The sequence below is a fragment of the Heterocephalus glaber genome, unplaced genomic scaffold (assembly GCF_053883595.1).
Source record: "Heterocephalus glaber isolate CG9 unplaced genomic scaffold, H.glaber_assembly_v1.0 deba00001446, whole genome shotgun sequence".
NCBI classification, from domain to species: Eukaryota; Metazoa; Chordata; class Mammalia; order Rodentia; family Bathyergidae; genus Heterocephalus; species Heterocephalus glaber.
The window spans coordinates 6,764,494-6,786,992 of record NW_028258298.1 but is presented as its reverse complement, the minus strand read 5'-3'; the positions used below and the strand labels follow the sequence as shown (position 1 = coordinate 6,786,992).

Genomic DNA, 22,499 nt, shown 5'->3' with positions numbered 1-22,499 from the left:
CTGTTTAAACTCTTCAATGAAATTGAAAGGGAAGCAATACTCCCAAAGTCATTCCTGAAAGCAAGCATCACCTTGATCCCCAAAGCAGAGAAAGACCCAACTGAAAAGGAGAACTATAGGCCAATCTCTCACTAATGAACATAGATGCAAAAATCCTTAATAAGATAATGCCAAACAGAATGCAGAAGATCATCAAGAAGATCATACACCCTGATCAAGTGGGATTCATCCCAGGGATGCAGGGATGGTTCAATACACACAAATCAATCAATGTAATACACTATATCAATAGAGCCAAGGACAAAAACCATATGATTATCTCCATAGGCGCAGAAAAAGCATTTGACAAAAGCCAACATGCATTTATGATAAAAACCTTACAAAAAATTGGAATAGATGGTCTCTACCTCAAACTGATAGAAGCCATCTATGAAAAACCAACAGCCAATATCATACTAAATGGTCCAAAACTGAAATCCTTCACATTAAAATCAGGAACAAGACAAGGATGTCCACTATCACCACTCTTGTTCAATATAGTTCTGGAAACAGCCACGGCAATTAGACAAGAGAAAGAAACAAAAGGAATAAAGATAGCTAATGAAGAAGTCAAATTGTCATTATTTGCAGATGACATGATACTCTACATAGAAGACCCCAAGAACTCCACCAAAAGTCTTCTAGACTTAATAACCAAATTCAGTAGAGTAGCTGGTTACAAGGTCAACACACAAAAATCAATAGCTTTCCTCTACACCAATGACAGACTCACTGAGAGAGAAATAGGCCAAATAATTTCTTTCACAATACCATCCAAAAAACTGAAATACCTAGGAATCATCCTAATGAAAGAAATCAAAGACCTCTTCTATGAAAACTATGACACTCTGAAAAGAGAGATTGAAGATGATATCAGAAAATGGACAGACATCCCCTGCTCCTGGGTAGGAAGGGTTAATATAGTGAAAATGGCCATTCTTCCAAAACTGCTATATAGATTTAATGCAATTTCAATTGAGATCCCAGCAGCATACTTCATAGACCTTGAGAAAACAATCCAAAAATTCATTTGGAACAAGAAGAGACCCAGAATAGCAAAAGCAATTCTAGGTAACAGAGACATGGCAGGGGGTATCACAATCCCCAACCTGCAACTATACTACAAAGCTACTGTGATAAAAACACCATGGTACTGGCAAAGAAACAGACTTGAGGACCAGTGGAACAGATTAGAAGATGCAGAAACAATGCCAGACACACTCAGCCATCTCATCTTCAACAAAGGAGCCAAACACCCTCACTGGGGGAAAGATAGCCTCTTTAATAAATGGTGCTGGAAAAATTGGGCTTCAACTTGCCAAAGATTAAAACTAGACCTATATCTCTCACCATGCACTAAACTAAAATCAAAATGGATGAAAGATCTAAATAGTAAAATAGAAACTCTGAACCAGTTGGAACAGAGGTTAGGTAGAACCCTTGAAGACATCGGTGTAGGAAAAGCTTTTATGAACAAAACTTCAGTTGCCCGTGAACTAGCACAATCAACAAGTGGGATCTCTTCTTATTAAAAGGCTTCTGCACAGCAAGAGAAACCACCAGCAGTGTGAAGAGACAACCCACAATGTGGGAAAAAATCTTCACCTGCTCTTCCTCAGACAAAGGACTACTATATCGAATCTATAAAGAACTTAAAAAGATCAGACCTCCCAAATTTAAAGAACCAATCCAAAAATGGGCATCTGAAATGAACAGACATTTCTCAGACAAAGAAGTAGAAATAGCGAATAAAAACATGAAAAAATGTTCAACATCACTGGTCATTCGAGAGATGCAAATGAAAACAATGCTGAGATTCCACTTCACTCCAGAAAGAATGGCTGCTATCATGAAATCAACCAATAACCAATGCTGGCGGGGCTGTGGGGAAAGAGGAACCCTGCTCCACTGCTGGTGGGAGTGTAGACTGGTGCAACCACTGTGGAAATCAGTATGGAGATACCTCAAAGTACTAGGACTGGAAGTCCCATTTGACCCTGCTATTCCACTGCTGGGGATCTTCCCCAAAGAATTAAAAGAATCATACCACAGTGATATATGTGCACCCATGTTCATAGCAGTGCAGTTTGTAATAGCTAAAACTTGGAAACAGCCCAAATGCCCATCAACTGGAGAATGGATAAAGAAAATGTGGGGGGTTTGTATAAAATGGAGTACTACTCAGCCATAAAAAATGAGAAATTAGAGACATTTATAACTAAGTGGATGTACATTGAGGCAATACTCTTAAGTGAAATAAATAGGACACACGTGTAAATACCGAATAGTTTCTCTGGTGTGAGAAACTGAAAGTGTAAATAAGGACTAAATGTATAATAGGTAATGTGAAATAGGAAGAAAGGGGGCAAAGGGGAAGGAAGTGGGAGGGCTAGGGGAAAGGATAGAAGGGAATGGGATTAATATGAGAAAATGGAAAAATAGGAACAAAATCTTTGTAAATAGGGAGGACTGGAGGGGTTGAAGGGAGGGCTGGGCAAGGGTGAAAAATAAGAACCAAGAGAGACTATGTAAAGGTGCAAATCTCCAATGATGAATGTCATTATATTGTATACCTAAAATGTACCAATGATTAGAATGAATAATTGATAATGTAAAATAGGAAGAAAAGGTCCAAAGGGGTAGGGATAGTGGGAGGGGCAGGGGAAAGGAAAGAAGGGAAAGGAAAAAATGATAAGAAATGGAAAAAATGGAAATAAAGTCTTTGTAAATAGGGAAGGGTGGAGGATGTGAAGGGAGGGCTAGGAATGGGGAAAAAATAAGAACCAAGATGCATTATATAAAGGTACAATTCCCAATGAGAAATGTAATTGTGTTGTATACCTACAATGTACCAATAAAAGAATTTAAAAAAAACAATTGGAAAAGTTGGATAAAATGTACAAACAAGCTGTTGAAAATTCATACTAACGTTCAGTCATTCAGAAGAGACATGGGATGCCTTGATCACTGAGAGAAAAAAATGACACAGGTTAACCTGAGTGCAAGTGCTTCCAACCACTGCAAGCAATGCATGGTAGACTGAAAGCAGCAGTACTGGGGCAGCAGGAACCAAGCTGACACAGGACTCAGGACTGGGCTTTATAGGGGAATCCCAGAGAAGTGAAGTACATGAAAATGTTTATAAATAAATCAATTTGAAATAACTTGCCATTCCTAATCTCTACATACACAAGAGAAGCCTAAGAAATCTAGGCAATGATAACCAAATGGAAAATCACTAACTGAAGTGTCTGACTAATAACAAAAGTAATAAAACCAGCAGAGAAAAAATGTAAAAATACTTTGTATGTTCAATGGGCTGAAGGATGGAAAAGAGAAAACAAACATAATGAAGATGAAAAAATGATTTAATACCCAAGAGTATTACAAAAGAAAAGTATAGCATCCACAGAAAAAATAATTAATAGTATTAACAGGATACTAGAGAGAAGAAAAGATCAGAGAACTATCTATAATTTAGCAAAGAAGAAAAGATCAGAGAACTATCTATAATTTAGCAAAGAAAAAAAGATAGCAAAAAAATCTCAATGAATTGTTGGACAATATCAAACTATTAACACATGTGTAACTGAAGACAAAAAAAGAAAAAATGAGGAAAAGTGTATCCTCAGAGTATAGAAGGGGAGCTCCTCCCAGAAAAAGTAAATAATGGACAAAGTTTCTGAAATTTCATGAAAATTATAAGCATACTGATCAAGAACAACTCGATAAATCCAAAGTATGCTTAACACTTACAAAAACCACACAAGGTATATCATTCAGATGGCTTAAAATCACTGATAAAGGGATAATTTTAACAGGTGCCAGGAGGAAAACATGTATGTTATGTTCAGAGGAATAAATATAAGAAGAAACTGATAGAGCTCTTTTGTGTAGTGTTTAAAGCAACTGTCAGCATAGAATTCTACACCTAGAAAAGTTTACCAGCTCAAAAAGGATGCAGGCTTCAAGGCTGTTCTACTGATTAAAACTAAAAACTATACAGAACAAAATGAAATAAAAACATGCAACTATCTGAGAACTCTACAATAAATGAGAGCAGGTGGATCTGAGGAGCAAAGTCAAACACTGAAGAAAGCACAATACAGTGATGTGTACTTCTTCCCTACTTACTGACCCCATTACCTCCCGGAATTAATCTGAGAACAGGCTATACTGGGGTATGAGGAACCATTGTGGTCAGGAGAACGCTTAGAGATGTCTAACGTTCTGGCCAGAGGACTAAAAAAATTACCCCTTAAGTGTGGAGAAAATAGCTGAGAATTTTCCCCCCTGACATTTCTAGCCTGGCTCTAGGAGAGCCATGAAGAACTGTGGCGGGCCAGTTTAGAGGTGGCTACTTTTCTGAACAGAGTCCCTCCTGTATAATGACTGTGGGAACAGCCCTTGGTATTTTCTCTCTTCTCTCAAAACTTAAACCTACCCTAGTACCCCCATCAGGAAAAACTATTTAGTACTAGAGACTAAAGCTCTTACAGAGCTCTATCTTTCTATCCAGAAAAAGTAAGAAAAGCAACCTTAGGAGAAGGGGATGCTGTACCAAACAGGAGACAGGGACACAAAACTGAGAAGCAGCTGAGTGGACACCATGGCTGGAATCTCCGCTACTGAGGTGGTGGAGCACAAGATCCAGGTTCTGCAGCAGCAGTGGAGGGAGAAAGGTGGGCTTGGGAACAGGCTGAGGCCAAGGTGGTCCCCTTTGAACTGTAAGATCCAGCAGGTTTTAGAGGAGCTGGACTATGCTGAGGAGCACCTGGCCACTGCCCTGCAAAAACTGGAAGAACTGGAAAAAGGAGCTGATGAGAGTAAGAGAGGTATGAAGGTTACTGAAAAAGGGAACCTGAAAGATGAAGAAAAGATGGAATTCCAGAAAATCTAATTTAAAGGCTAAATACACTGCAGAAGAGGCAGGGAGGAAGTATGAAGAAACAGCTCATAAGTCATGGCTACAGGAGGCCTCAAACACACAGAAGAATAAGTTGAGCAGGCAGAGCCCCATTGGTGGGACATGGATGAGCAAATAAGACTGATGGACCAGAACCTGAAGTGTCTGAGTGCTGCTGAAGAAAAGTACTCCCCAAAAGAAGACAAGTATGAGAAAAAGGTAAAGAAAGATGCTTTCTAATGGAGGAGGAGGAAACTTGTGCTGAGTTTGCTGAGAAATCTACAGTAGCCAAACTGTGAAAGACAACTGATGATTTGGAAGATATGCTGAAAGGCACCAAAGAGGAGCAGCTCTGTACACAAAGCATGCTAAACCTGACCCTTGCTGACCTGGATGAGATGTAGAGCTCCCCAGTCCACTGATCCTACTCCTCCCTCTGGCCTGACACAGCCTGCCTGAAGCTGACCTTGAAATTGAGGGCTCATCTTTGACAGGAAGCCTGCTTTCTCCTTTCAATAGCCTCTCCAGCTGCGCTACCTAACTCCTCACCCCCTTGTCTATTTCAGGAAACAGTCTCTGCCTCTTCCCAGGGATTCCAGCTGGCCTAGAAGCTGAGCACCTTTGGGAGCAACATTTAAGGGATGATCAGCACAACGTGAGGTGTCATTAAAAGCATGTTGTGATATACACATTTGTAATAACTCTTCTTGTAGCAACTATTTGTTAAACATTTCAAATAATTTCACAGTTCTGAAGCAGCAATCTAATTCCTTTCTTACTTCGGAAGGTAACTCTTCAGCCTGAAGCCTTGTGCCCTCTCCACAGAGGAGGAAAAGAAGTACGGGCATGTTCACTGAGAGCCAATCCAGCTGAGGGAAGGACTTCAACATGGGAAACCTCAGGGCTGTGCACAAGGCACCAGCCAAATCAGAAAGGTGATTCCAGGAGTTAGCCCAAACACAAAAACTGTGTTGCTCAGGTTTTGACCTTTTAGGTATCTTTGGAGAACTTTATTTTTATTTGTTACTTTTTTTCACCAGAAGTGAGAAAATTAAGATGGTGAGACCTCTGAAACTTTTTTTTCCTTCCGTGCTGGGGGCTGAACTCAGGGAGGGCCTCATGCACGTTAGGCAAGAGCTCTTCCACTGAGCCACATCCTAATCCCTAAGACCATATTTTTGTCCCATCTCTACCCAACTGATAACGGAATGAATTATGTGTCCCTCTCTTAATATTGAGGTGGCTACTTAACTGTTCTTCTGCTTCCTTGAAAGACAGAAGTAAAGTTATGTTCTTGCTACTGATTCAGCCATATGAAATTTATATCACCATCCTTTCCTAAGTCTGAAGATGCTGTCTCTAAAAGTGCCATCTTATTGTGCTTTTATATCAATCAGTGATGGAGAAATCTTGAAGAGCTTATGAACAAAACTTTTAAAATTTTATATCATTTTGAAATTTTACTTCTTTGGGGTTTAAGTACCCTGACTGCTATATCTGGCTGTGAGAGTTCTCTACAGTCTGTAGGCTGGCAGTGTGCTGCTCTTTCAAAGTTTCTTTCTCCATCCAATCCCCATTTTTAGGAAAGGTTTCTGTGAGGTCTGTTAGGTGTATGTCTTGCAGCTTATTGGTTTAAAATGTACTCTCCTATGTTGTGGTCTCTCTTTGGGACTGGCTGAGAGAAAGAAGACTGCTATGGCTTGTACCCAGAAGCTCCCCCAAACCTTCATGCACTCTTACATGGGCTTCTGGGAGATGGCTGGAACCTGGGTGTGTGATACTGGGATTAAGGGTATGTAATAACTAAATATAGCATAGTTCTTGGTGTGGATAATGGTAGCCCCACCTGGGTGTGGGTGGCACTGATCAACAGGTTTGTAGCCTGGCTAGAATATAGAAGGACAAAAAAGCTGCTGCTGTCTGCTCTGACTTCTGCCTGCCTTGTCCTGGACTGATTCTCCTCTGCCATGCTGTCCCACCTTGGAGGCAGCCCATCATGGACTGAAACCTCTACAACAAATTGTAAGCCAAAATGCACATTTCATCCTTTTACTTCTGGGTGTCAGGTATTTTGTCTCAGCAATGAGAAAAGTAACTAAGACAAAGACCATGGGCAATGGTTTTGATACTGAATATTGACAAAAGTGTCTTTTTGAAATAAAAAAACAGTCCCTCCAAAAAAAAAAAAGAAAGAAAGAAAGAAAGAAAGAAAGAAAGTGCAAGCAACTTTAGCCAGAGATTGTATAAAATCCTCAACAAGAAAGAGCTGGATAAATGCATTGCAATCACTTTGAAAATGAACTAAAATTGAAAATCACCATCTAAAAAAAATCCAGATAAAATTTTAATATGAACCTAACCAGGATAATAATCAGTGTTATGGTTTAGATCTAAAACCCCCTCCCAAAGGCTCGTCTGTTCAGATGTAGGGCTTCTGGAAGGTGATTAAATCATATGGGTGCTACAATCATTGGTGGATTAATCCACTACTGAGTCCACAGCTAAATGTTCTGTGTGTTTTAATAAATGTGCTAGGTCAATCAGATTTCCATTTGGATAAAATGAGTATTGACCACCCTAAAAAAACCTCACATCAGACACACAAAAAATCAATTTTAAATAGTTCATAGGTCCAAACATTGAAGGTGAACCTGTTCTAAAAAATACTTTTTATAGCACTGGGGTAGACATACATTTCTTATAAATATACACCAACAGGCTGCCATCCCAAGCTCCTAGGGCAGAGAAGATAAGCCAGTCCCAGCACCCAGAAGGAAGCTCCCCTGCCGCCATCCCAACCGACTAGGGCAGAGAAGCTGAGCCGGTCCCAGCACCTGGAACGAAGTTTCCCCGCTGCCATCCCAAGTTCCTAGGGCAGAGAAGGTGAGCTGAATGGGAACCAGAAGCAACCCCCCGCCCCGTGGAAATGAGAAGACACATAAACAAGCCTCAAAAACAGACTTCCAGATCACATACAGCAACTCCAAAGGACAACGAGATGGAACAATCTGATACTCAACCACCTGGACTCTCTGAACTGGCAACAAAATAGGATCTGGGAAAAATGAAATCAGAAATAATTACTCAGGTAACAGCAAAGATTTTGCTCATGGTGCAAGACATGATTAATAAATCTAGAGAGGACACAGATAAAAAAAATAGAGGATCTGAGGAACATGATGGAATCCCAACATAGGAAACAAATGGAATTCATAAAACAGATGAAAACAGATTTCTCGGACATTAAAAACTCCATAGAAAGTCTGCTCAGCAGAATGAACCAATGTGAGGATAGAATTTCACATATAGAAGATAAGATTGTAATTAGTGACCAGAAAAAGAAAAATTGCTTTAAAATTGTAAGGGAACACAAGAAATCAATTCAGCAGCTGCTAGATGATGCAAAGAAGAATAACATAAGACTGATTGGAGTCAATGAAGAAAGAGGACAGAGTGCAGATGACATAAAAAAACTGTTCACAGAAGTGATGGCAGAAAACTTCCCAAGCAGGGGAAAAGAACTTGACATACACATAAGTGAGGCATAGAGTGAGACTCCAGCTGGCCTTGACCAAAAAAATCTACACATAGGCATATAATAGTTAGGATTCCAGAAATCCAACAGAAGAACAAAATTCTACAAGCAGTGAGAGAAAAGAAACAAATCACATACACTGGAAAGCCCCTCAGAATCACAGCAGGCTTCTCAATGCAAACCCTCAAGGCAAGAAGAGCTTGGAGTGATATATTTCAAGCCCTAAAGGAAAACAGCCTCCAACCCAGATTGATGTACCCTGCAAAACTGTCTTTCAAAATTGATGGAGAAATAAGATGCTTTCATGATAAAGAGCACCTCAGGAACTTCATGAATACTAAACCAGCACTCCAAAAATTTTAGACAATACCCTAGAAAAAGACAATGAGGATCACAACCCCAGGAAACCCAGCAGAATGAATCCATTGGGCGTGACAAATTAAATGCAAAGGAGGAGAATCCAACAAAAAGAAAAAGTCATGACAAGGCTTTTAAAACTTTTAACTTCATCTCCCTAATGAGTGTATAATTCAATCTTGTTATTGTACTGATTAGTATTTTTCTGATTCTCGAGTTGCACACCATTCCTTGTGCTATACTGGCTATTTATCATCTTATGTCTATGTTTTAATTGGGTTGTCTATTAATGAGCTCTAAGAATTATTTATATATTCTGGTCATAGGTTATATGCAAGGTAAATATGGTCTGTTTAAGGACTATTTTCCATTTTAATGATGTCATTTAAAGTTCTAAATTTTGATGGAATCTCATTTATCAATTTTTTTCTTTTATACACCATGTTTTTTGTATCCTAGGTAGTTCTTGCCTACCCTGAACTCATAAATATTTTCCCTTATAATTTCTTCTTAAAGTTTTAGACTTTTAGACTTTTTTATTTAGGTTCATAGATTCCTTCAAGTTATTTTCATGTATGGAAAAAAAGGGTTGAGGTTAATTTTTTATATATGGATACCAGGTGTTCTAGTGCCATTTGCTGAAAACACTATTTCTTCCTCAGCTCTTGAATTGAGTTTATATTCTATAAAATGCTAATGTTAAATAATCTTTCAAAACTCAGTGGACCATATATGTGTGGTTCTATTTCTAGATTCTCTGTTTTATCCCAATGATCTATATGTCCTTCCTTACACCAACACTGCCTTGATTACTGTAGCTTTAGAAGAAGTCTTAAAATTGGGTACTAAACGTCTTGCAACATTGTTTTTGTTTTTAACTTTTCCAGGTCCTTTGTACTCCTACATAACTTTTAAATTTCAATATCCAATTCTTCATTTATAGCAAGTATACACAGACCTGAATTTTTATATATACCTTGTGTTTTCTAATCCTGCTAAATTCAAGTACAAGTTCTAGGGGCTCCTAGAGATTTCTTAGTATTTTCTCTGTAGATCATTTCATCTACATATAAAGATTTTGCTTCTACCTTGCCAATCCTATCCTAGTTGTGTCATTTTATTGCCAGACTATTTTGGTGGGGCATAGGTTTCAAAGTTTAATGGACAGATAAAGAGTAAGCATATCTGCCCTTGTTCCCCACCTTAAGGAGAAAGCATTGTATCTTCTCCATTCATATAAGGCATTCTCGCTGAAGTATGGAGTACATGTCTTTAATGTGTTGAGAAGGTTCTGTTCTACTTCTAGCCTCCTGATAGCTTTTACCATGAACAGCTGTAGAATTTAGTCCAATAGTTTTTCTCCAACTAGTGACAGGATCATATGGCTTTTTCCTTTCCTCTGTTAAAATGATGACTTTTGGGGGGTGGATCATCCAACGCTGAACTAACACTGCCATCCCTGTAACAAAACCACTTTCTACATACTGCTAGATCTGACTTCTAATAGTTTGCTTTGTTAAACAAATTTCTATCTATGTTCATACTTTTTTCTTCTATTATCTTTATCCAGTTTGGGATTAGCATAATGTTGATTTCCTAAAATGAGGGGAGAAGTGTTCCTTCTTTTTTCTGCTTTAATTGTTTGATATAATTTATCAGTTAAAATGTATATGAGTCTGCTGTTGTCATATAGGTAGGTTTTCAAGCTAGGATTATACTTTCTTTAATAGGTGTTTTTTCAAATTTTATATTTCTTCCAGAGTTAGTTTCATTAATTTGTCTTCCAAGGTACTTCTTAGAAGTTGTCAAATTTATTTCAAAACAGATTTTTGAAATATGCTTTCTATATCCTTTTAAATTCTGTAAAATCTGTGGTAATGTCTCCTAGATCTTGATATTGTAACTTAAAAAATGTATAATTGATATTGTGTAACAGGAAGAAAAGGTCTAAAGGTGCAGGGGAAGTGGGAGGGGTTGGGGAAAGGAAAGAAAGGAAAAGAAAAAATATGAGAAAAGGAAAAAAATGGAAACAAAGTCCTTGCAAATAGGGAAGGGTGGAGGGGGTGAAGGGAGGGCAGGGGAACGGGGAAAAAAAAAAAGAACCAAGATACTCATGTAAAGGTACAGGATCCCAATGATGAATGTAACTGTATTTTATACCTAAAATGTACCAATAAACTTAATGGGAAAAAAAACATACCCCAACAAAATAAAATTCACTGAAAGAAAAAGGCAAGATTTAGACTAGCACATCACTAAAGATTATCTCCATAGCCAATAAAATTATGAAATAGTGCTAGACATAAACAACCATCACTGAAACATAAAAGTCACAATGAGATTCTATTATTTATACAACAGAATCCAGAACCAAAGATGGGTATTGTACAATTTCATAAATAGGAACAGCTTTGGTAGGAAAGGTATTGACTGGGAGGCATTCAAGGGAGCTTTCTCAATTTCTGGAAAAGTAATATGGTGTTGGGCACATAGGAAGAAAACATAATCAAAAATCCATCAAGCTATACCTATAAGATTTGTGGCTTCTCTGTATGTAATAGTTCAGTTAAAAAGTAAATGGAAAAAGTTAGATGGAAAAAACAGGCATGAAAGTAGAAAATTTCATGTATTAAACACAGATACAAAAAATATCTGAAATAAAATCAAAAACCAAATCTATCATTATATTAATTTCAAAAAGTACATCATACATAGTATGTGTCAGGCTAAGGGTTGGAGTGGGGATTGTCTCTGGGAACAAAGATAAAGGAATGGAAGACAGATTATTCAGGATGCCTTGATTTAAGATTTTGGGGCTATGAAAATATCTTAAGTATGTATTTGTAAACTTAAATTAAAGTGGCAATAAAAGGCAATCTCTAAATATAAAAAACAACCAAACCTAATTACCATAAGAGTTAGTGGCTTAAGCACACAGAAATGAATAACTTCAAATGACAGTAAAGAAGCAAAGTAATATATCCCTGGTAGGATATATCCTAGAGATGAAACTGTTTTCAGTAATATTGGCTCTGCCATTCAGAAAACTATTAAAAGTGAAAGATTAAAGCAAATAGTTGGTAATGTCACTAAAAACTATTTTCAGTATGAGATAGAAATATAAAATGATACAAGTTAAATAGAAATCTTTACTCATTTCTATTCTGTGTATCTTTTTGTATCTGTGTATGTTTAAATAAGACAGGTAGACAGACAGAACTGACAAATGTAGAAGGGATACTGAACTTACATATAAGGCATATAACTAAGTGTTCTATGACATACTTTACATGAGATTTTAAAATAAGAGTTCAATATCAATACAGCTAAATTGGGAGCTGATTAAACACTGAAGGATGTTAAATAAATGTTGACTGCTGACGTGTATATGCAACATAAAGGAGGTAGCATATCACAGAGCTTTTATACCTAACTTTCTCAACATTTTTATCAAAGACAAAAATATTTGGCCTGCTTATCAAACTTATAGCTAGAAGAAAACTGAAAGGGATACTAACCCTCTGAATGATGGAATTCAAAGAGAGTTTAATAAGCTGCAAGATGAACTAAAATGAATGTGCAGTTCATTGAAAATAAAAATTAACACCCTGAATTTACAGTCAAAACTTAGTTATGTAAGGATGGGAATCAGAGTTTACTTTATTTGATAAGAATTCATATAACAAGATCTGAGGGCCACAGTTTACCACAAGCTTAATATAAACCAAAAGTACATTTTTACAATGAAAAGCAAATGTGGTTTTTAAAAATATGACTTGTATAACAAAGGAAGCATTTGTTTTTCTACAATCTGAACCAGTTAAACCACACATAAGTTGATACGGAAAACTTAACAGAAATAAGAACTTCCAACGTTATCCTGTCTTTTTTCTTGCTCCCTATCCCCTCCAAAGAAATATTCTGCTACTCCTCCACTGGTATAGATCTTTAAAGACTCTTTCAACTAGACTATTCTCTGATCCTACATCCAAATAAAACACTAATACTGACTGGGTAACTGTAAAGGGATTTGGCAATAGTGTAACACACTGTGCTTTCTAATATGGAACCATAAAGCTGGCTACTCCTACAGTCAGCCCCACCACAATCCCCCTTTGATGACCATGTGCGACTATCTCCTTCAAACATAACAAACTCCATACTGATCGGCATTAGCAGGATGCTGAAAAGTAGTACAGGTTTTTTTGCTAAGAGGGAGGGGGTGGAGTATGCAGAGGTGTTTAATATGTAATCAAAGAACTGAAAGAAATCTGATTTCAGCCATTTCATTGTAAGCAGGGAACTGAGACCAGGAAAGAAGTGGCAATTTACACAGTCTTAATCATAACATTTGAATTAAATTGAATTTCATCATGAAATCTACTACATCTAATATAGGCATATAAAGAACTACTCAAAGAAGATGAAATTTAAAAATAAAAAATCAGAACAATGAAAACTAGAAAATAGTATTCCCATATCAAAAAAAACAAGACTAAACACTTAAAAGACTGAAAAGGTATGGCAAAAAAGACACTAAAATAAATATTACTGATTAGAATACAAATTAATAAAATTATTTGGCAAGTAATTTGAAGATCTCCATACTCTTGGGAAATTATAAGGTAAGAGTAAAAAGAAAAAAACAAAATTAATCATAAAGATATTCATCAACATGAAAAATACAAAACAAATTCAGAGTCCCTATTAATTAAACAGCAATAATATGTCCTATTTTAACAGGTGTTGTATAATCATTAAATATATTTATTACTGTTTTCATTTAACACCAATAACTATATTGCAAATATGAATAACTCATGCAATCAGTTTTATGGAGTACATATTAGTGGATTTAAAATTTCTGGAATATCTCTAATTTCTACCTAATGCTATACGAATATTAACACATATGGTAAATATATTATAAACCATAAAAACTAGAGAAAACATATAACACTGTGGTAGGTAAAATTCTAGGGTGCTTAACCTAAGCACCGCTGTGAAGTGATTCTGCAGATGGAACTCAAAATCCCAGGTCATTCCATTTTAAACTAGGATTCTATCCTGGGTGGCCCAATCTAACCACGCAAGCACTTCAAAAGCAGAGTTTTCTGCAGCTGGTAACAGAAAAGAAACGCAAAGATCTGAAGTATGAGGCACTACTGCTTTCCCCTTCCCCTCACAGCCCTGCTCTTGATCCTATTCTGCACCTCTCAACATCATCACACTTTTTTCCCTTAAAGGGAAGAAAGCAGAATTTCCTTCCTTCTCCATGGCAGTATTTTTTATTCACTCTTCCAAGGTGTCCCTACACGAAGGCGACCAGCCAGTCCTCTTAATAGAGCTCTTCCTTCTGATGAACCCACCAATTCCTTTTCTATGACACCTCCCATAATGTACAAGGGGGAAATACATGGTTTTCTCTGCAGTGCAGCACCTTAATTATAAGGCAGAATGTTTATGTTAAATGGAAAAGCAAGGACATATACAATTATATTATCAAAAACTCATCTTCCCAGACATAATACTTGAAACTAACAATTTGGAGAATTGTATATAAGAAAAATGTACTTACATGAATGTTATATTTAAGACTTTGCACTGTAAAAAGTCTTGAAGGAAATATACCAAAATAATCTCACCTTATAGGAAATGGGATTATGGATGAGTCTTTTTTCCTTTTACTTTTCTACATATAAGCATTTTCCTTTCACTTTTCCATATAAATATTTTTGTTTTTATAAAGAAGGGGAGCTAAAGAGAAAGACAGAGTTATAAAGGGTGGAAAAAAGGAAAGAGAAAGCAAAGTAGATTCTTAATCCTTTCTGTACTACCATCTGCAAATGCATAACAACTTACCATGAATAAATGAGATTAGTCTATATAACTCCAATGTGTAAAACTACATATTCATATTTATAGTCAGTTTAGGAAAGAAACAGAATAAAAATGCCACTGGGATGCAATTTACCCATATCACAACAATATGAATTTTCTTGTTAATCACTGAGCCAAGTTATGAGTTATCTGTGGAAGCTAGAACCACAGTGGGAACACTTCTCAAAGCAGAGAAGAGGAGAAGAAATGCCCTGGCTCCTCCCCTCTTCCTGCTCTCTGACCTTCTACCAGCTCTCCTATTTGCCAAATATCACCAGAAGTCTGTGGCAAAGAGTCAAAAACAGTTCTTGCAGGGATCTGCTTCCTGCAGCAGAGAACAGAGAAAGAGGGCAAAAAATTCCAACTCCTGACCCACTTCGTCCATCATTAAACCATGAAGATACAAGCATCATATAGGTTAGTTTATATAAAATGCCTTTGTACTTTAACAAGGAAAAGTAGCCACGTACAATATACATTTATTCTCTATCTCTCTAACTGAATAAATGAGATTTTTAATACTATATTTATACTCTCAAGTAGGGAAACTATTAATCAAAATGAGAAGCTAATACTTAACAATAAACATGGATCTGAAATTGCTATAAAAAATCAACAATAACATCATGGAACAAGCATTTACAAAGGACATGAAAATGCAATGGGTCTAAGTATATACTACTGTCAAAGGAGCCCAGAAATGCTTTTTTTCTTCTGGGAATAGAAAAAATTCCATTACAATATGCATGGGAAAACGAATCAGAATCAAAGTGTTCTTCATGGATGAGGCTGGTATCTGAAAATAAGTCAGAGGGGAAAAAATGGTGACTTTTTACTACTTTTCCCTTTTATTCTCTTTAGCAGATTCACATTTATTGTATTATGTTTATTACTTATACTTAGCATTTGACAGAGAGAACAGTACCTTTAGGCTAATATTTCTTGGCAATGATAATGAAAAATTAGGGGCTAGGGATGTAGCTCAGTGAGAGAGGATGCACTTAGCTTGCTCAAGGCCTTAAGTTTGATCCCCAGCAGTAAAATAAAAAGATGAAATAAACATAAATAAATAACATTTCTTCCTAAAATGCAATGATAAATGGAAAAATCTTTGGCCCCTTTAACTTTCAAGACACAGTAAACAATTTTAGGGGTGTGATTAAAGGGGCACTGTCTCTAAACTGGCAGAACTACAGACATACTGGATATATAATATTTTAATATAAAATTTATACTATCAAGAAAGGCCAACAAAATTACCAGTTTTCATACTCAACCATAGTTTAACCATAGTAAATACATACAGGGAATCTCTGAAATTATGTATGTTTATATTTATAGAAGTTTTTAAATTAAAATTGGTCTAAGTATTGTTCACTTTCTTACAAAATAACAAGTGATAAATGGAGAAAATCTAATAATAATTGTCCCAACATTACAGAAATGAACTTATCACTAAAATGATCCTTAAAGAATAAAGATGTCACAAAGAAATTCAATTAACAAAGAAATCTGTCTAAATATGTTCAAAAGAATTTTGATTCAATAAAATATTCTTAATGCTAGACAGACCACATAATAATTTACTTATTCAACAGGTACCTCACAATTTTTCAGTTCTTTAGAAAAATCATCACCATACAGTACTAAGGAAAAAATTATTAAGGTTTTGTAAGTTTGCATATCATGACTTCAGAAGTCTCTGTGAAACAGCAACAATTACTTAAGAGACACACACACTTTCTAAATTGTTATCTCTGAATGTTGCCCAGACTTCGCTCCTGAAATTCTTTTCAGCATCATTGATCTGCCTCATACTTGATAACAAGGCTAGTAATATTATTAAAAAATCCTTCAAATAAACAAAAACTCAAGAGCTCTGTGCTAAACACACTGGTACAGGTGATGTACATCCTAATGCCTTAAAGTCTGGACACTGCACCCATGGCCAGGAACACGTCTTCTAATGAGCTGTAGACATCACCAATGTGCAAGTGCTAAAATCCAGAAACAGGAACCAAAGAAGGTGGTAGGTCCTTGGATAAGCCACAAAACCACACACACTGCCATGAGTAAACCGTAAAGTTACTCCTATTAATTTCTGTATTTTGACTGAGAACAACAGAGTAGGAGCAAGCTGGTGTGGTGACACACACTCATTATTCCCATTTACTCTGGAGGCTGAGGCAGGACGATGGTAAGTTCAAAGCCAGCCTGGAAAGCCTGTCAAGACCCTGTCTCAAAGTAGAACTTTCAAAGGGCTGTGGATATATCTCTGCTTGCCTAAAGACACAGAGCCCTGAGCTCCATCCCCAATGGAATAAAAATAAATAAATAAATAAATAAATAAAAGGGAGCGAGTACAAGAGCAAATAAGCAAACATGATTTCTGAAAGGGATTATATAATAACCTTTTTTGCAGTAAAGCTGCCTTCAGGTTCATTTCTTGTAGAAAAATGCCTCCTCAGAGAAACCAGTAATGGCATGGAAAAATTATTCAGAAGCAATGTTTAAGACAATTTGGAAAGCTGGGGTGGTGGTTTTCCCACTCCTGAAATCTCATCACTAGGGAGACTGAGGCAGGAGGACTACTGTGGGTTTGAAGCTAGCCTGGACTACACAGTTGAAGGACAGCCTGAACTACACAATAAAAGGAGACAGTTTGAGAAAAATTATTAGCAAGCAATATTAGTATGATTATTACAACTAACAGTACTTGGCAAGAGCTGGTTAATTGTTAACCAACCCAGAATCAACAAATTTACATATCAGCAAAACATTTAAATGTTCAGAAATTTATACTTTTCTATATCTGAGATTCATTCTTTTCATTTCACTCTCATTTTCCCTGATTATTAAATTATATATATTCAGAAGATATTTTGTTCCAATAATGTATATAATTTTCATAATTTTATAGAAAGGTTCCTAAGAAAATCAAGAACAATATAATATTACCTTTATAGGTACCTTATTAAGGCAAATTCTTGTTAGCCTACAGTACTGTTAGAAAGTGATACTAATCTGCTCCTTCAATTGAATTTTTATACATTAGATCTAGTAAAAACTTGTAAACAATGTCTATGTATTATAAAAATAAAAGATACAAATTCAAAGGCAGAATGAAAAGAAAGATAAAACCACATCATTTTCTTAATTGGCAATTTTGCTATTAAAGGAAGAAACAGCAAAATTCCAGACTACACAGATGACTCCATCTGAGACCTGTAAGAACCATTCTCCCTCTAACTGTACCTTTTATGCAGTTGTTTCCTTGAATAGTTCATGTTTTAAAATTATTTCTGAAAGGCTATATAATAAGTTATATCATAGAAGTAACACCTTAATCTCCTAAAGCCTTAAATAGCATATTTGAAATGTAGTTCTGTTTACTAATTAAAATAAGATAGTAGGTTTAAGTATGTGTTCAACAGTTCAAAGAATTTTAAGCTTAACCTAGTGGAACCTTCAATTTTCAACCTTTTTTAACCTATAACATATATCCCAGAGATCTTAGTGGTGTATTATCTTTAATGACTACTATCAATACCTCTTTATACATGCCAGAGAATGTCCATAATCTTCAGGTAAAATTGTATGCACCATGGAAAGAGAGAGGATAGAAGAAGATTTGTAGTTATTTACTGAAGAGCTCTGAATATATACTGGCAACATTTAAAACCTGGACTTTGCATATGAATCAATGGTTGCATTTGTGATTCTTCAAAAAGCAACAGTACATAGAACATTCACTTTTTAGAGAATGAGAGATAATGAACAACATCAGTTCCTCTGATTTAAAACTCACCCATCAACCAAAAGTAAACTTACACATCACATACTAATAAAAGAGCTACAAAGATTCATTTCTGGAAGATTTGCTTAGACTTTTTACTTTATGCAAATTATAAATGTACTTACAAGTTGATGGGTAAAAGGAATCAGTCTAAGCACTATGGAAGTAGACTCCATCTGTGTTCTGCAATAAATAAAATAAACACTTCCTCCAAAAGTATCTCTCCTTTAAAATTATTCAGAAAGAAATAATCCAACTGATCCTCTTTAGAAGAAAGACAGGCAATACAAGGGAAATGACCCAACTACTAAGAGCCACTTGTGATAGACCAAAAAATATATACTTAGTCTCACTTTTCTTTAACAAAAGGAGGGGTAAAAAAGAAAAGAGAAACCAAAACAAAAAAGAAGAAAAACCATGTTAATGTCCAACAAATGAGATAAAAAAGTAAAAAAATTTAGGATATTTATCAAGGAAACAGAAGTCATCCAATTGTACAAAGTCATTCATTGTACAACTCAAATGTACAAAGAATAATTTCATTTATTCATCAAATATTTACTGAGAATTTACTATGCTAGACAGAGGAGACAGTCATAACCAGAAATGACAGTCCCCATTCTTAGGCAGCTTACAAACTAATGGAAAAGGAAATAATCATACAAATATGCAGTTCTTGTAAGTACTATGGAGAAAATTAGAGCAGAAAAAGCAGAAAGAGAGAGGAAGGCGGGCTTATGAAAGACTAAGAAAAGGCAGCCCTTAACATCTGAACAAAGACCTACTGGACATGAAAAACCAAGCTCTGCAGGTGAGATTGCAAAAGCACACAACAGGTAAGGGAACACACTCCAAGGCCCTCAGGTGGGAAAATGTTTGACTTATATAAGCATTTGGAAGGGAGTAAAAGTGACTGTAGCAAAATCATCAAGTGAGGAAGGACTTTAGCTTTTAAGATAAATTAGACTGAAACCGACTCACTTGTAACAAATACAAATGAACCTGATGACCGAATAAAGTCAATGTTAACATAAATTGTGAAAGGTTTTTTTTTTAAAGAGGCTTATTTCAAGGAGCAGTAAAGATGAAGTTAGTGAAAGTCTGTAGCTCACACTTTCTACAGAGCCTTTAAGAGCCAAATGAATACTTACAGGACTAGAGATGGTGACGTGGAAGTCATCTGTATAGCAATGGCAACAAAGAATGGGGAGGCAATAAGCAGAAAGAGGCAGTGCAGACCGCAGAGGACACTACTTTCAGCAATGAGAAGGCACGGTTGAAAAGATGTAACCTGCAGGAGTAACTGAGTGTGAATGTGTGCACATATGTGTGCCTGTGTGTATGCATGGGGAGCATTTGCTAGCCACTAGTGCAGAGCTGAAAACAGCACTAAATTTTTCCTACCTTTTAAAATATTTTTGATGTTCTAGAAGTTGAAATTTTATATTTTGTCTTCATGACTCCATTTGTTAACACAGGTGAGCATTTTCAACTACAGCCACTTAAAGTATTTTTCTTTATCAATATTTTTTTCTTTGCTCCAGTACGACCTGCTATTATCTTTAAGAACTGACTACATATTAATGACTAAAAAGGAAGCTAAAGTGAGAAACCATTTCTAAGAAAGAAAGTAAGAGCACCCATCCTGAGAAAACTGAAATGACACTCTCACCAATTCATACTGTGCCTTGGCATGCTATAAACTGCAGTATTAAATCCTAATTCAGCAGCATTTCAATTCCACATTGTTCTATCTTGTGATTAGACGTCCCCCCAAAGCCTCACGCTTTTTCAGAGTGTGTGGATGACTCGTGAATGGGTTAGATCCTAGGGCTTTAGGATTAAGGGTGTGAGTGTTACCCATCCTAAGTAGTCTGAATAAGATAAATGGGGCAGAAAGACATTGTGTCTGGTAATTTGTTGATTTTGCTGCTTCTGCCACCATGAATTGTTACTCCTCTGCCACTCTGCCATAGAGCCAGCTGATTATGGACTGAAACCTCTACAAACTAGAAGATAAATAAACCCTTTCCCCTCTAACTTTGAGTGTCAGTTATTTTGTCTCAGCAGCAAGAGAAAAATAACTAAGACACACGTATACATCCACACTGTGCTTTTTAAAAATACCATGGGTGCACATATCATGTGACTTCGTTATATTAAATCATGTTCAATCCTGAAAATAAAATAAACACAGAAATGCTAACGTGATGGTGTGATGACACTGAAATGAACAAAGAAACAGTGGCATGATGATCAAGGTGGTTTAAGGTCAAATATTCAAAAACTGGTTAAAGAATCTGATATTGTCACATATTCACTCTCCAGAATTTTTATATCTTACTATTTAAAAGATCTTAATGTATTTACTAAGTGATTTCAATGTTAAATAATTACAAATAAATTAACTTTCATAATTTTGAAACTCTAGTTTTTTTTATTACTCGTTTTTTAAAACAGATTTCAATTTTGTACACTTGGTTGGTATGACTGTTGTCAATTTGATTAAGAGTCTCCTGGAGAGGTACTGGATCATGGAAACCCTATACTCATTAATCTACTGATGTTCATAGCTAAATGTGCTATCCACAGATGGGCCCCAGTTGGACGTGGGTCACTGGGGGTATGTCTTGGAGGGCATTATCTCTTCCTGGTGCAACTGCCTTGTCCTCTGCTTCCAAGCTACCATGAAATGAGTAGTAGCTTTGTTCCACCATGCCCTCCCACTATGATGTTTCTGCTTTGGTTAGCCATGGACTAAACCCTCTGAAACTTTAAATCAAAACCTGTCCTCTTTAAGTGTGTCAGGTATTTTCACCAAGCACTAGGTAAGCTAACCAATACTGTTTTGTGTCGTGTTTTTTCTTCTGTTTTGTTTTTGCTTTTTGTTTTATTATTTTTTTAAGAAGCAGGACCTAGCTACACTAACCAGGCTGGCCCCAAACTGCTTAACTCAAGTAATCCTCCTGCCTTGTCTCTTGAATAACTGAGATTACAGGCACACACCACTATAACCACCTCAGGTTTCTTAAAATACTTATTTAGTTACAGATTGATGAAGATAACCTGATCTTCAATGACAAAAGCATAGCGCCCTGTTTTAGGATTCTATCATTGTTTGGATGATTGGTATGGCTTGTATCTAGATGTCCCCTCAAAGCATCATGCACTCACAGAAGCTTTTTGGAGGTGGTTGGGTCTAGGGTGTGTGATACTGGGACTGAGGGTGTGTGGTAACTAAATTGGTTTAGGATAGTCCTGGGTGTCCACTCAGGATATGAGTGGCAGCAATCAATAGGCTTATAGACTGGATGGAATACAAAAAGACAGAAGAGCAGGCTCACTTCTCTGTCTTCTGCCTGCCACACCATGAGCTGTTTCTTCCCTGTGATGTCTCTCCACTATGCTATGCTGCCTTGGAGCCAACCAACAATGGACTGAAACTTCGACAAACAATGAGGTGAAATAAACCTTTCCTCCTTTAACTTGTGGGTGTCATGCATTGTGTCTCAGCAATGAAAAAAGTAACTAAGACAATTACAAAATGGCTATATATAACATTTCTTAAACTCAACAGCTCAGAAATGTGTGGCCCTCTTTTAAATATATTATTAAAAGCCAATATTGTGGCACCAATATATTCTAAACAAACTCAAGTTATATAAAAGGAACCGCTTTGGGGACACATTTTTAAAGGATTTCTCTTAATAAATTTCTTTCACAAAGTGTTATTTCAGATAGGTTATTACTGGAAGAAAAATGGTCCCAAACTTTCTCTACTCTTACTTAGTGTTTAAAATGAACACGATTTTCTAAACAGAGGGTAGTAAAATAGTGGACCTAATTTATTTCATTCCTTTTCAACATTTCCTGCATTCCTTTGATGAGTGTTATGGTTTATGTCTAGATGCCCCCACAAAGCCTCATGCTGTCATAGGTGGGGCTTTCTGGAGGTGGCTGGATCTAGAATGTGTGATGCTGGCATT

The 22,499-nt window shown here is 36.4% G+C and overlaps 1 protein-coding gene and 1 pseudogene across 10 annotated transcripts in view; one reads left to right on the top strand and one right to left on the bottom strand.

Annotated features, from left to right (window-relative positions):
- The window catches only part of Arhgap32 (Rho GTPase activating protein 32), a 320,258-nt gene that overhangs the window by 168,560 nt on the left and 129,199 nt on the right, over positions 1 to 22,499 (bottom strand). The gene's annotated exons all lie outside the window — the stretch shown is intronic.
- Positions 4,649 to 5,431, top strand: LOC101721914 (tropomyosin-like; annotated as a pseudogene).